This window comes from Carlito syrichta, unplaced genomic scaffold, assembly GCF_000164805.1.
Source record: "Carlito syrichta isolate Samal-C Ts95f unplaced genomic scaffold, Tarsius_syrichta-2.0.1 Scaffold128042, whole genome shotgun sequence".
Lineage (NCBI taxonomy): Eukaryota > Metazoa > Chordata > Mammalia > Primates > Tarsiidae > Carlito > Carlito syrichta.
This window is the reverse complement of record NW_007072138.1, coordinates 174712-189499: the sequence shown is the minus strand read 5'-3', so window position 1 is coordinate 189499 and position 14788 is coordinate 174712. Positions and strand designations below refer to the sequence as shown.

The 14788-nt window shown below is 43.3% G+C and overlaps 1 protein-coding gene across 1 annotated transcript in view; it reads left to right on the top strand.

Moving 5' to 3' along the window:
* The first annotated feature begins 702 nt into the window (after positions 1-702).
* Positions 703-14788, top strand: part of TTC39B (tetratricopeptide repeat domain 39B) — a 107220-nt gene continuing 93134 nt past the window's right edge. The window contains exon 1 of the mRNA XM_008048886.2: positions 703-773. The gene's annotated coding sequence lies outside the window, so the exon portion shown is untranslated. The remainder of the gene's footprint in view (positions 774-14788) is intronic.

Sequence of the window (14788 nt, the reverse complement as noted above, 5' to 3'; positions counted from 1 at the left end):
GATCCTTCCGCCTCAGCCTTCCAAGGAGCTGGAGCTACAGGTGCGAGCCACCACACCCGGCTAATTTTTGATTTATTGTAGAGACGAGGTCTCGCCAAGTTGCCCAGGCGGGTCTCGAACCCGTGGACTCAGGCAATCCACTCACCTCAGCCTCCCAAATGTTATTCAATATTTTAAAAAATTGTCTATACTTTTCCCTTGATTATAAACACGTTAGTTGTAAAAATTTCTTCAATTGTTTTTATGTGAACTTTTAGTTTGGCCTAATCTCAGGGTTTGTCAATATTTCTCTCTCATTTTCTCTTAAATTTGTAATGCCACAACATTCCCTTTGTGAATTCTGCTAATCTCAGTGGAGCTCTTTTTCCTTACACTGACAGAACTCCACTTTTTTTTTTTTTGAGTCAGAGACTCACTCTGTCGCCCAGGCTGGAGTGCAGTGGCACATTCACAGCCACTTCAGCCTTGACCTGCTGGGCTCAGGCGATCCTTCCAAGCAGCTGGAACTACAGGCACATACCACCATACTCAACTAATTTCTTGATTTATCGTAGAGATGAGGTCTCACCATGTTGCCCAGGCTGGTCTCGAACCCACAGGGTCAGGCAATCCTCTCACCTTGGCCTCCTAAAGTCCTGGGATTACAGGGTGAGCCACTGTGCCTGGCCAGAGCTGCACATTTTGATTTTATGTTTCGAGTGTAGAGGGCAACGCTTTAATCTCTCTGTATCAAGATGTTGTTTGCTTGCCAGCCTGATGATTAATTTCTTCTGGTGAATATTTTTCTCTTGAACTCCTAATGAAAAGATTCACATTAACAGATGAGGGAGACCTTAAGTTGTTTCCACAAAGGAAATCACTTCCTACTTTTCTTTTCTGCCTAATGGATTTACCATCCCAAACAGATTTTCTTTTCCTTTGGATCTTTGTGGTAACGATTATGTTATTTTAGCTGAGTAACTATTTGGGAAATTGCTAGTTTTGCAGACTGGTAGATCATACAAAAATCATTGCCATTTAGAACTGGAGGAAAAGTTAGAGATTTAAAGAAAAAGTGAGTGACACTTCGACCATGTTCTTTCTAAAAATTAGAATTGTTCATGAACTTTATGGCCTGCTTGTCATTAAGGAGGTGACCGCTTAGGGAAGAATGGTAAATTCGGTCCATTTCACGATATACACAAATTGGCCATAAATAACATGCAGTTCTAGTTGAACTCCGCTATAGTCCCTTGCCTTCTGACTTCGTAACTCCATGTTGGTTAGCGCTTCTTGTGCTCTGATGACTGAGTATTCTTTTTCCCTGTGTTTATACATAATTGCCATCTGTGACCGTACAGTGGTGAGTGTAATAAGTCTGTTCATATGTTAACTGTGACATGGCACGTGAAGGATAAATACAGGTTTCAGGAGTTCCAACAGAGAGCTGTCATCTGGTTGGGAGATGGGGAGACTGGCCTTTGCTTTGGTCTTGAGGGATGGGTGGGGTATCAGTTAGAAGGGATCAGCACAGAGTCTTAAGAGGTGGGGACACACGGGGTGAACAGCTCTGAGAACAGTGGCCAGAGGACAAAGCCGTGATAGGACCGTGGGCGCAAGTGAGGTTGGGTCATGGAGGATTCCTGGCCTTGGCTAGTGGGGAGAGGACTAACCACTTGGAATCATGGTGACTTGGTATTTTTTTTTTTTTTTGAGTTGGAGTCTCACTCTGTTGCTCGGACTGGAGTACAGTGGCCTCTCCCGGCCACCGCAGCCTCGACCTGCTGGGCTCCGGCGATCCTTCCGCCTCAGCCTTCCAAGCAGCCGGAATTACAGGCACGCGCTACCACGTCCGGCTGATTTTTTGATTTACTGTAGAGATGAGGTCTCGCTGCCCAGGCGGGTCTCGAACCCATGGGCTCAGGCAATCCACTCACCTCTGCCTCCCAAAGCACGGGATTACAGGTTGAGCCACTGAGCCCGGACGAAGAAGACAATTTATTTTTATTTTTATTTTTTTGAGTTGAATTCTCACTCTGTCGCTCAGACTGGAGTGCAGTGGCCACTCCCGGCCACCGCAGCCTCGACCCACTGGGATCCGGCGATCCTTCCGCCTCAGCCTTCCCAGTAGCCGGAATTACAGGTGTGCGCTACCACGCCCGGCTGATTTTTGGATTTATTGTAGAGATGAGGTCTCGCTGCCCAGGCGGGTCTCGAACCCGCGGGCTCAGGCAATCCACTCACCTCAGCCCCCCAAAAGTGCAGGATTACAGCTGAGCCACCGAGCCCGGCTGGCTTGGTATTTTTGATGAACGTCTTTCCCATAAAAGCCACAGTGGGTAGTGGGGCACAGTTCTAACGAGGAGGCCTGTTTGGGCACCGATGAGTCAAGATTTTCTTTCGTGGTAGTTTAGAGAAGTCAGAGGAGACCGCTCAAACTTATGTTCAAAGACTGTTAGAACAGATGCAGGTTTAATATGTTCTCAGCAGTGGTCTCATATTTCATAGCATCTTATTGAACTTTTGAATTTATCCTTACCTAGAAATCTGCATGTGTTTAATGGAGTCCTGAGGTAGTGGGAATGCAGTTGGAGCAAATGTGTTTATGTGTAAGGACTGCTGTGAATTTGAACTTATCTGCAGAAGGTGAACTAGGCAGGCAATTTTAGCCAGGTGAGTAGAAGCTTACAATAGAAATAAAAATATTTTGATCACTTCTCATCTTTTTGTCTGAGATCAAGCTTAGTATAAAAATATTTTGTAAGCCGGACTCGGTGGCTCAGCCTGTAATTCCGTGCCTTGGAAAGCTGAGGTGAGTGGATTGCCTGTTCCCGCGGATTCGAGACCCGCCTGGGCAACTTGGCGAGACCTCATCTCTATAATAAATCAAAAAATTAGCTGGGCATGGTATCATGCGCCTGTAGTTCCAGCTCCTTGAAAGGCTGAGGTGGAAGGATCGCTGGAGCCCAGCAGGTTGGGGCTGCGGTGGCTGGGAGCGGCCACTGTACTCCAGTCTGGGCAACAGGGTGAGACCCCAACTCAAAAAAAAAAAAATATATATTTTGTAGCATAACATTTCTCCCCCTACTTTTTCCTTCTTCATACCTTCTCATTTATGTGTGTGTGTGTGTGTGTGTGTGTGTGTGTGTGTTAGACATACACATACATTTAAAAAAAAATTATTTAAATTTTTTGTAGAGATAGGGTCTCTCTATACGACCCAGACTGGTCTTGAACTCCTGGCCTCAAGCTATCCTGCCTCGGCCTCAAAGTTCTGGGATTATAGGCATGAGCCACTGTGCCCAGTCTATACTTTTCCCGTTTGAACCATAAATTGTAGGTTAGAATGGGGTAAAGCTTTTAGGACCATTTTTTCCCCCTCATTAAGTTAGATCAATTGATGATGGCACAGTGGTTTTTCTTGTTTGTTTTAATTGAGGGTGAATATCAGTGAATGATAGTTGGAAAACATACTCTTCCTCATGGTAGTTAAATTATAAATAGTAACTCTCTCTAGGTGATACAAATGTTGCTCAGGTCTGGAGAGGGACTTCCTTAATCTGATTTCCTTAACCAGGTTGACACTGAATATTTTATTGGATCTAAGATGCCATTGATACTGTTATATAGCACTAAGGAAGGAGAACTACAGTGAGGAGTTTTAGGAGGCCTTGTATAAAGGAAAGGAAAAATAAAACTGTCATGTTGGAAAGCACAGTAAGGAACCGTGTGTATTTCAACCTTGGTAGTAGATAAGAAGGGAAAAAAACCCTCTCATGCTCTGCTCTGAGAACCCATTGTAATATTAATTTATGTCCCATATATTTCTATGCTAAGTATACAATTTAGTGCATTTTAATATAATTACATAATTATACAACCACTGCCACAGTCTTAATTTTAAAACATTTTTATCACGTCATTCCCTGTTCCCACTCCTAGCTGGGGCATCCACTAATCTAATTTCTGTCTCTAGATTTGTCTTTGTAGACATTTTATATAAATAGAGTCATCTACCGTGTAGTCTTTCGAGGTTCATCTGTGTTGCATGCAACACGTTCAGTACAGGTAGTTGCTTCTTGACTTAAAATAGAGTTATGTCCTGATAAGCTCATCACAAGTAAAAAAATATTGTAAGTCAAAAATGCTTTTGGTACCCTGATAAACTCATTGTCATGCCTAAAGTTTGTAAGTCGAACCATCGTAAGTTGGAGTCTATCTATATATACTTCATTCCTTTTTGTGGCTGAATGATACTTCATTGAATGAATACATCAAGTTTGTTTACCCATTTGTCAGTTGATGGACTCTTGGGCAGTTTCTAGTTTTTGGCTGTTGTGAATCATGCTGCTGTGAGTAAGTGTGTACAGCCTTTGTGTGAACAGTTGTTTTAGGTTATCTGACATACGCACCTAGTAGAGTGGTAGGTTGTATGGCAGACTTATGTTTAACTTTTCTTTTTGAATCCGAGTCTCACTCTGTCACCCAGGCTGGAGTGCAGTGGCACCCTCACAGACACCGCAGCCTCTACCTGCTGGGCTCAGGTGATTTCCTCCGCCTCAGCCTTCCAAGTAACTGGAACACAGGCACTGCCACCATGCTCAGCTAATTTTTTTGGATTTATTGTAGGGACGAGGTCTCGCCAAGTTGCCCAGGCTGGTCTTGAACCCCTGGATTCAAGCAGTCCTCTTGCCTCTGCCTCCCAAAGTGCTGAGATTACAGGCATGAGCTAGTGCACCCTGCTTCCTTGTCTGTCAGTCTTCACTCTCTGTGAATCCACCTACTTGCTCACGTCAGGTGCGTGGGAGACTTCTTTTAACTTTCACATTACCACGTCTGATGGTTTCTACCTCCAGAATACATTTTTCCCATCTGTTCACTTTTCTTTCTCTTCATTCTATCGTATTAGTTTAAGTTACTGTCAGGTTTTGCTTGGATGTAAGACCTAGCTAGTGTATCTTCTTGCTTTCTTTGTTCTTTCTCCCTCTACCTTTACAACTGTACTTCACCTGTTCTCCATTAATAGCCCAAGTTATCTTTTTTTTGAGTAGGAGTCTCACTCTGTCGCCCAGGCTGGAGTGCAATGGCACACTCACGGCCACCACAGCCTCGACCTGTTGGGCTCCGGTGATCCTTCAGCCTCAACCTTCCAAGTAGCTGGAACTACAGGTGTGTGCCACCACGCCCAGCTAAGTTTTTGATTTATTGTAGACACGAGATCTCGTCAAGCTGCCCGGGCTGGTCTCAAAACCCTGGGCTCAGGTAATCCTCTTGCTTCCATCTCCCAAAGTGCTGGGATTCCAGGCGTGAGCCACCAGCCCAGCCAAGTTATCTTTTCTTTTTTGAGTTAAAGTCTCACTTTGTTCCAGGCTGGAGTGCAGTGGCACGCTCATGGCCACCGCAGCCTCGACCTGCTGGGCTCAGGCGATCCTTCTGCCTCAGCCTTCCAAGTAGCTGGAACTACAGATGCACACCATCCCGCCCAGCTGATTTTTTGATTTATTGTAGAGATGAGATCTTGCCAAGTTTCCCAGGCTGGTCTTGAACATGTGGGCTCAGGCAATCCTTCCAAAGTGCTAAGATTATAAGCGTGAGCCACCACGCCTGGCCAAGTTATCTTATTTATTTATTTATTTTTTTGAGTCGGAGTCTCACTCTGTCGCCCAGACTGGAATGCAGTGGCCGCTCCTGGCCACCGCGGCCTCGACCTGCTGGGCTCTGGCGATCCTTCCGCCTCAGCCTTCCGAGTAGCTGGCTCATTTTGATTTATCGTAGAGATGAGGTCTTGCCAAGTTGCCCAGGCGGGTCTCGAACCTGCGGGCTCAGGCAATCCACTCACCTTAGCCTCCCAAAGGCATGGGATTACAGTCTGAGCCACCGAGCCTGCTGGTTATCTTATTTTTAAGAGGAATTTTTTTTGTTTTTAAAAATTTCAGTAGCTTCAGGGGACATGCATAGTTTTTGGTTACATGGTGGCATTGTGCAGTAGTGAAGAAGTCTGAGCTGTAAGTGTGTCCCCCACCCCACCTGTGTATGTTATGCCAGATGGATGATGTTTCATCCCTCCACTCTTTTTCCATCCTCCCGCCTCTGAGTCTCCTGTGTCCATTTTCCCATTCTTTATGCCTTTTCAGATACTTAGTTTAGCTCCCGCTTGTTAGAACATGTGGTGTTTGGTTTTCCATTCCTGTGTTAGTTCACTTAGGGTGATGTTCCCCAGTTTCATCCAGGTTGCTTACAGAAGACATTATTTTAGTCTTTTTTATGGCTGAATAGTAGTTTATGGTGTGTGTCAGAGTGTGTGTGTGTGTGTGTGTGTGTGTGTGTGTGTATCACATTTTCATCATCCACTGATCAGTTGATGAGCATTAAAGGTTGATTCCACATCTTTGCAATTGTGAATTTTGCTACGATAAACATACGGGCGCAGGTGTCTTTTTTGTGTAATGACCTCTGTTCTTTTGGGTAGATAGTAAGTAGTGGGATTGGTGGATCCTTCCCTTTCTTTTTCCTCATTACAGGTCCGATGATTTCTACCTCCAAAATACGTTTTCCATCTGTTCACTTTTCTTTCTTTCCACTCTTGTATTAAAGTTTTTAGTTCTTTGAGAAATCTCCATACTGATTTCCATAGAGATTGCACTAATTTGCATTCCCACCAACAGTATATAAGCATTGCCTTTTCACTGCATCTGTGCCAACATCTATTTTTTTTTTGAGTTGAAGTCTCACTCTGTCACCCAGACTGGAGTGCAGTGGCCGCTCCCAGCCACCGCAGCCTCGACCTGCTGGGCTCCGGCGATCCTTCTGCCTCAGCCTTCCGAGTAGCCGGAACTACAGTTGCGCGCTACCATGCCTGGCTAATCTTTTTTTGATTTATTGTAGAGATGAAGTCTTGCCAAGTTGGCCAGGTGGCTCTCAAATCCGCGGGTTCAGGCAATTCACTCACCTCGGCCTCACAAAGCGCTGGGATTACAGGCTGAACCACCGAGCCCGGCTCATCTATTGTTTTTTATTTAAAAAGAATTTTAATATAAACAATTTTGAACATCTGTAAAAAGTAAAGAGGATAGTAATCCAAACCCTTATATACTCATCACTGAGCTTCAACAATTGTTAACTCAAGGCCAATTTTATTTCATGTATAACTCACCCCCAGATTATTTGGAATCAAGTCCTAGACATGATAATTTATTTCTACCTCTAACTATTTTAGATGCACTTCCTATAAAAACCATCATTACTGTTCAGCTATCAAGATTAGGAAATTAACATTGATATAAAACTTGTCTAATTTATATGACATCATTTTATCTGTATTTTAATTTGCGAAGGTCTTTTTTGAAAAAAGTCACAAGACTGTTATCACACCTGAAAAGTACCAGCATTCATCCAATAACCTTTCAGTGCTCAAATTTTCCTGTCTTATCATTTATTTTTTCATAGTATGCTTGTTTGAATCAGGACGGAGTGATCCTTTTAGAAATTAAATTGGATGATGTCACTGCCTTACTTAAAAATCTGTCCATGAGTTTGCATTTCTCTAGGGTGAATCTGTCTTATTTCAATCAACGAACGAATAATCCACCTTAGTTCCTAAGACTTGAGGTGGTCAGACTCCCGCATACTGTTTCCAACACATCTGTAGTGGCTCTTACCCTTACTTGCTGCCCTCCAGCCACAAATCTTATCCAGTTTTTTCTCGGAGTAAGTTTTGCTGCTCTAGATGTGATTCTGTTGCCTTGAGGGCTTTTTCCTGGGCTTCTTCTGGCTGTTCTCAGGGCTTCTTCCTGGTCATCCTCAGTTTTCAACTGGTGTGTCTTCACACTTTCTAAATGACTCCCTCAAAATAGTTACTCTTGGCCGGGCTCAGTGGCTCAGCCTGTAATCCCAGCGCTTTGGGAGGCCAAGGTGAGTGGATTGCCTGAGTCCGTGGGTTCGAGACCCGCCTGGGCAACTTGGTGAGACCTCATCTGTACAATAAATCAAAAATTAGCTGGGCGTGGTAGCACGCGCTTGTAGTTCCAGCTACTTGGAAGGCTGAGGCGGAAGGATCGCCGGAGCCGAGCAGGTCGAGGCTGCAGTGGCCGGGAGCAGCTACTGCACTCCAGTCTGGGTGACAGTGAGACTCCAACTCAAAAAAAAAAAAAAGTTACTCTTTTCCCATTTCTCTACTTTGGCATCCTGTTGGTTCATCTTACTTTATCATTTTGTATTTAATTGTTGCTTGTTTTTTGATCACTTGTTCCTTTGAGCTCTAAGTTCCGTGAGGATGGATCTGGTTGTCTACTTTGCTTAGAATGGTGTACTCTGCACCTAAGTACCAAGCTCAGCACAGAGTAGGTGCCCAATATATTTTTGTTGAATGAATGAATGCGTTAAATTAATACACTGTCTTAGTCTATTTGGGCTGCTATAACAAAATACTTTAGACTGAGTAATTTATAAACAACAGAAATTTATTTCTCATGGTTCTGGAGGCTGAGAAATCCAAGATGAACGCCCAAGCTGATTCAGTGTCTGGTGAGGCCTGTTCCTCATAGATGGTGCCTTGTGTGTTCCCTCGTGTGGTGGAACAAGCAAAAAAGGGCACAGTCTCCCTCAAGCACTTTTATGAGGACACTAATACCATTTACAAGGGCAGCTCTTATGACCTAATCACCTCCCAGAAGGTCCACCTCTTAACACCATCACCTTGGAGGTTAGGTTTCAACATATGGATTTTGGAGGGACACAAAACATTAGACCATAGCATGCACTATTAAGAAAATATAGATGGATAATCAAGTTTGAGCAAGGATTTGCAGGGCATTAAAAAAACGTCTAGCCATGATTGAGAACTTACCCATGTGTAGGGTACAATAATAATTCATGTGATTGTTTAAATGGTGAGTTGGGGGATCTTTTGGAATGCACATTTAAAAAAATGATGATCATGGCTGATTGTGTTAGTCAACTCAAATACATACATAATCAAATGAAGTCCATTTGTTTGGCTGGCCACGTAAACAGTATCCAGAATTATTAGTATCTCCTTTGCCATTTCTCAACCATGGGCTGACTCACCTTTTAACTGAAGTTTATGTAAATAAGCTGTCAGAATCTTAAAGGATACAGTGAGCTCTTGGCCTTTTGTTAACTTTCTATGTCTTTTATCTGACACCTTTCTTTTATTTTTTGAGTCAGGGTCTCGCTCTGTCGCTCAAGCCGGAGTGCAGTAGTTCACCGTGGCCTTGACTTCCTGGACTCAGGCTATCCTTCTGCCTCACCCCCACAAATAGCTGGGACTACAGGCATGCACCACCATGCCTGGCGAGGTTTTTGATTTTTCTGTAGAGATGAGGTCTCGTTATGTTGCCAAGGTTGGTCTTGAACTCCTGGGCTTATAAGTAATTCTCCCTTCCCTGACTCCCAAAGTACTGGGATTATAGTCATGAACCACCAAGTCCGGCCATGACATCTTTTTCCTGACACCTTCATCCCTTCCCTTTTCATTTGCCTCATGATGAAAATAGGAACCTAAAATGACTGCTGAAGCACTTAGAAGCAGATACTTTTGAAATGTGCTAAACTTCTTCATTGCTTGTATTTTAAAAAATTAATCAGTCTCTCTGGTCCTCTCTCTTTCCCTCTTTCCCTTGCTCCCTCTTTTATCTCTCATCATGTTTGTAGAACATCATTTGTAGATGTCCTCAAAGGCATAGTGATGTTTGGTCTAGGTACGTTTTTCAACAATGTGTAGTCCAGTATTGTGTATCACATACATTTAATGAATAGTCTGAAGTCTTTTTTTTTTGAGTTGGAGTCACTCAGTCACCCAGACCTGCTGGGCTCTGGCGATCCTTCCGCCTCAGTCTTCCAAGTAGCCGGAATTACAGGCATGCACGACCACACCCGGCTAATTTTTGATTTTATTGTAGAGATGAGGTCTCACCAAGTTGCCCAGGTGGGTCTCGAACCTGCGGGCTCAGGCATTTCCCTCACCTCAGCCTCCCAAAGCATGGGATTACACAGGCTGAGCCACCGAGCCCTGCCAGTCTGAAGTCTTAATAGCCACTAACAAATTGGAAGGACTCAGAAATTGCTTAAAACTGAAGAGATATTTGGGTTTTTACATATAACTTTTATTATTGGGCAAAGTAATTCTGTGCTATTTATTTTATTTTTATTGCCCTGAATGAACGTATGCAAACCAACAAGGAGTCTTTTTAAAGCACGTTTAAAAATGTTGAAAGTCCATGAGGCTCTGAGGAATTAACCTTTTCAGAGGAACGGGCATCGTTGCGGTCTCCCCTGTAGGCAATGCAGTTATGAGCTTTTGGTTTCTGTTTGTTTTGGTAGTTAAGAATGTTTTCTGCAAGTATAACTCCACTTTACTTTTTTCAGTTAAAAAAAAAGTGTGTGTTTAAAGTTCTGTGTGTCAGATCTCCAATTCGTTTAAGAGATTCTTTACTATTTAAAAATTTTGGCACCAGTTTATGAGAAATTATATCCATGAGTGTAGTTTGCTTTAATTAAAATAATTTTGTGTAATCATTGTAAGAAAGCTAAGTTCACGATTTAAAACTTAGATATTTTAAAAGTGCTTCCTCATTATCTCAGTACATTGTATCATTTAGAAGCACTGATGGATCTTATATTTTCAGTAGAACTTGGTCATTAAAATTGTATAAGGATGTCTTTTCAGACAATTTTATATGAGTAAAAAAATTATTTTGAGGCTGGGTGCGGTGGCTTATCCCTGTACTGTAAGTCCAGCATTTTGGGAGGCCAAGGCAGGTGGGGTCAACTGAGGCCAGGAGTTTGAGAGCAGCCTGGGCAACAAAGTGAGAACTCATCTCTGCAAAAAATAAAAGCAAAAAATAAATTAACTGGGTGTGGTGATGTGTGCCTGTAGTCCCCGTTGTTTAGGAGGCTGAGGTATGAATATCACTTGAACACAGGCGTTTGAGGCGGCAGTGATTTAATCCATGAAAGAATTGATTTGAAAGCATTTTGTAAAACTGCAACATAATGTACTATGTATGTATTCCAGTTACTTAACATCTGATGTCATGTTGAGGAGCATTACTGTTTTTGTAAAACCATCATTCCTTCCAAGATGCAAGACATTTTGATACAGTGATTTCATACAGTTTCATAATGGCTACCTCAAGTTATAAACACAACTTTTAAAAAAGTAAAAAAAAAAACAACAGAAAAAGAACACCGTTTGTTGAATCTACAGATAGCTAAGAAGTAAGAATGAGTGTTGTTTCTGCTCGTTTCTCCATTTCTGACACCTACCCCACCAGACCAGGGAAAAGGAGAGCAGGCCTGCTTTGCGCGATTTTCTTCTTCCTCTTTAGAAAAAAATGTTAGTTTTATGAGACCCTCCGGATTTAACAAACATGTACTGAGCACACTTTCTACATCAGGCATTAAGCTAGTTTGGGAGCAGACTGGACAAAGGGGGTGTGGGTGTGGTTGGGAGCCTCAAGAAGTCTCCAGTCTTGTTTGCTCTCCAGCCAAGTTGCAGTGTTGATGCCAGGCCGGGGGCTGAGGGTGAAGGGAAGAGAGAGACAGGTGTGGAGATGGTAAAAGAACAAAGTTATAGATTTGACTATTTAAGTATTAAGAGCAAATTAAGGTAAGCAGTCCTATTTTCTTTGGTTAGGAAAGTGTGTTTTTTTTTTGAGTTGGAGTCTCACTCTGTCGCCCAGACTGGAGTGCATTGGCCGCTCCCGGCCACCGCAGCCTTGACCTGCTGGACTTCAGTGATCCCTCTGCCTCAGCCTTGCAAGTAGCTGGAACTACAGGCATGCGCTACCACACCCAGCTGATTTTTGATTTATTGTGGAGATGAGGTCTTGCCAAGTTGCCCAGGCAAGTCCTGAACCCGTGGGCTCAGGCAATCCACTCACCTCGGCCTCCCAAAGCGCTGGGATTACAGGCTGAGCCACTGAGCCCGGCCAGGAAAGTGTGTTTTAAGAATGACACCAACAGAGAAAAGAATGATAGTTTTGGTCATCATGACAAAATCCTTATCAGCTAATATGGAAGAGAATTAACCAGGAAAACTCTTGAAAATGTATAAAAGAGGGTTAACACTAAAAATAGGTCAAGAAAGAGAACACCTTGATGGAAAAATTGGCAAAGGGACATAAGCAGACAATTGAAAATAAGAAATATAGGTCGCCGGGTGCAGTGGCTCGTGCCTCTAATCCTAGCACTTTGGGAGGTGGAGGTGAGAGGATTGCCTGAGCCCAGGGGTTCAAGACCGGCCTAGGCAACTTGGTGAGACCTCATCTCTACAATAAAAAAATAAACTAAAAAAATTAGCCAGGTGTGGTGGTGTGCACCTGTGGTTACAGCTACTTGGAGGGATCTCCTGAACCCAGCAGGTCGAGGCTGCGGCGGTGGCTGTGAGCATGCCCCTGCACTCCAACCTGGGTGACAGAGTGAGACTCTAACTCAAAAAAAGAAATACAGGTAAAAAAGACCACTACCTAGTATGGCTGCTGTAACAAATTACCACAAGCTTGATGGCTTTTTGCAACACAAGTTTATCCTTGTAGAGTTCTGGAGATCAGAATTCTGAAATGGATTTCACTAGGTGAAAACCGTGGTATCCCGGGGCCGTGCTCCCTGAGTGCTCTATGGGAGAATCTGTCTTCTGGCTAGCTCTGCATGCCTGGCATCTCTTGGCTCGTGGCTCCTCCCACACCTTCAAAGCCAGCAGTGCAGCATCTTCAAATCACCATCTGCTTCCATGGAGTCAGCACCTTTTGTCTTGCTTAGAATATCGGTCTCCCTCCCTTTGCAAGGACATTTGTGATTGCCTTTGGGGCTCACTTGCCCAATCTGAGATAGTCTGTACATTTCAAGACCCTTAACATCTGTAAGGTCTCTCCTGTCATGTAAGGCATCATTCACGGGTTCTAGGGATTCGGATCTGGATCACTTAGTGCGTGTGTATCTGTGTGTGGTCCATGAAGCTACTCCAAGAACACACATACGGTATGTTTGGGATTGGTTATTTCAGTGGGTGGAATTCCAGGGTATTTGTCATTTTCAAAAAGTCCCTTTTATAACCTTTTTGTTTTGTCATAATTTTTATGGAATATGTTTTGTTAATGATTAGAAAGAGCAAAGGTGCTTTCACTTTGGGAAAGATACTTTTTTTAGTAGACTTAATTTTTGAACAACAGTTTTAGATTTACAGAAAAGTTGGAAAGAGAATACAGAGTTCCCATATTCCCTATACCTAGTTTCTCCTATTATTAACATCTTACATTATTACTAGGGCGCATCTGTTGCAATTAGTAGACCGATGCTGGTACATATCACTAACTAAAGTCTAAAAACTTTGCTCAGATTTTCTTAGTTTTTACTTAATCTGCTTCTGTTCCAGGATTTCATTTAGAATACCATTGGACATTTGGGTGTCAGGTCTCCTTAGGTTCCTCTTGGCTCTGACAGTTCTAAGACTTTCCTTGTTTTTGACACCTTGGCAGATTTTTTAGGAGTCCTGTTTATGTATTTTGTTTTTATTTATTTATTTATTTATTTTGAGTTGGAGTCTCACTCTGTTGCTCAGGCTGGAGTGCAGTGGCACGATCACGGCCACCCCAGTGTTGACTTCCTGGGCTCTGGCGATCCATCCACTTCAGCCTTCCAAGTAGCTGGAACTACAGGTGTGCACTACAATGCCCGGGCAATTTTTTGGATTTATTGTAGAGATGAGGTCTCACCAAGTTGCCTGGGCTGGTCTCAAACCCTCAGGCTCAGGCAATCCACTCGCCTGGGCCTCCCAAAGTGCTGGGATTACAGGCTGAGCCACCGAGCCTGGCCCTGTTTATGTATTTTGCAGGGTGCCTCCTGCTGGAATTTGTCTGGTGTTTTTCTCATGGTTAGTCTGGGGTCATGTATGGGTTTTTGGGAGGAAGACCAGAGAGGTAAAGTGCCATTTTCTTTCTTTCTTTTTTTTTTTTTTGAGTTGGAATCTCACTCTGCCGCTCAGGCTGGAGTGCAGTGGCCGCTCCTGGCCACCACAGCCTTGACCTGCTGGGCTCTGGTGATCCTTCCGCCTCAGTCTTCCAAGTAGCTGGAACTACAGGTGCGCGATACACACCCGGCTGATTTTTTTTTTTGATTTATTGTAGAGATGAGGTCTCACCAAGTTGCCCGGGCGGGTCTTGAACCCGCATAAAGTGCCATTTTCATCATATCCTATCAATACATACTATCCACATGCTCTATCACTGTTGCTGTTGCCCTTGATTGCCTGCCTAGGGTATTATTGTTCATTGGGTTTTTCCACTGTAAAGTCACTGTTTCCCTGCCACCCACTCCTTGCCCCCTAACCCCTTTCCATATAGCAGTCCTTGGAAGAAAATCACTATGTGCAACCCACACTTTTTTAGTCCAAGGAGTTGTGCTTGCCTTCCTTTAGGGCGGAGTATCTACGTACATTATTTGGATGTTTTGTTCCCTCTTAGATTGCATCAAGGTGGTTATGTAAGAAATTCATGTCAAGTTGCCATATCTCTTCCAACATTCGCAGTGTAGTCTTCAGCCTTTGTGAGATTCTGAGCATGATTCAGTTAATATTAAGCCAGAGATTGCCTAGAAACCCAAGGTAACTGACCATTTAAGGGATATCTCAAATTATGGGAGTGGCCTACCTTTTGTAATTTCTTAAAGGTTGTGTTGTAGTTGATTAAATGCATAAGAGCTATACACGTTAGATAATTACTCTTACATATCATACACTATTCACAAGAACATAGTTAGAAGGTAGCCTTAAAATTTCTTTCTTTTGATATAG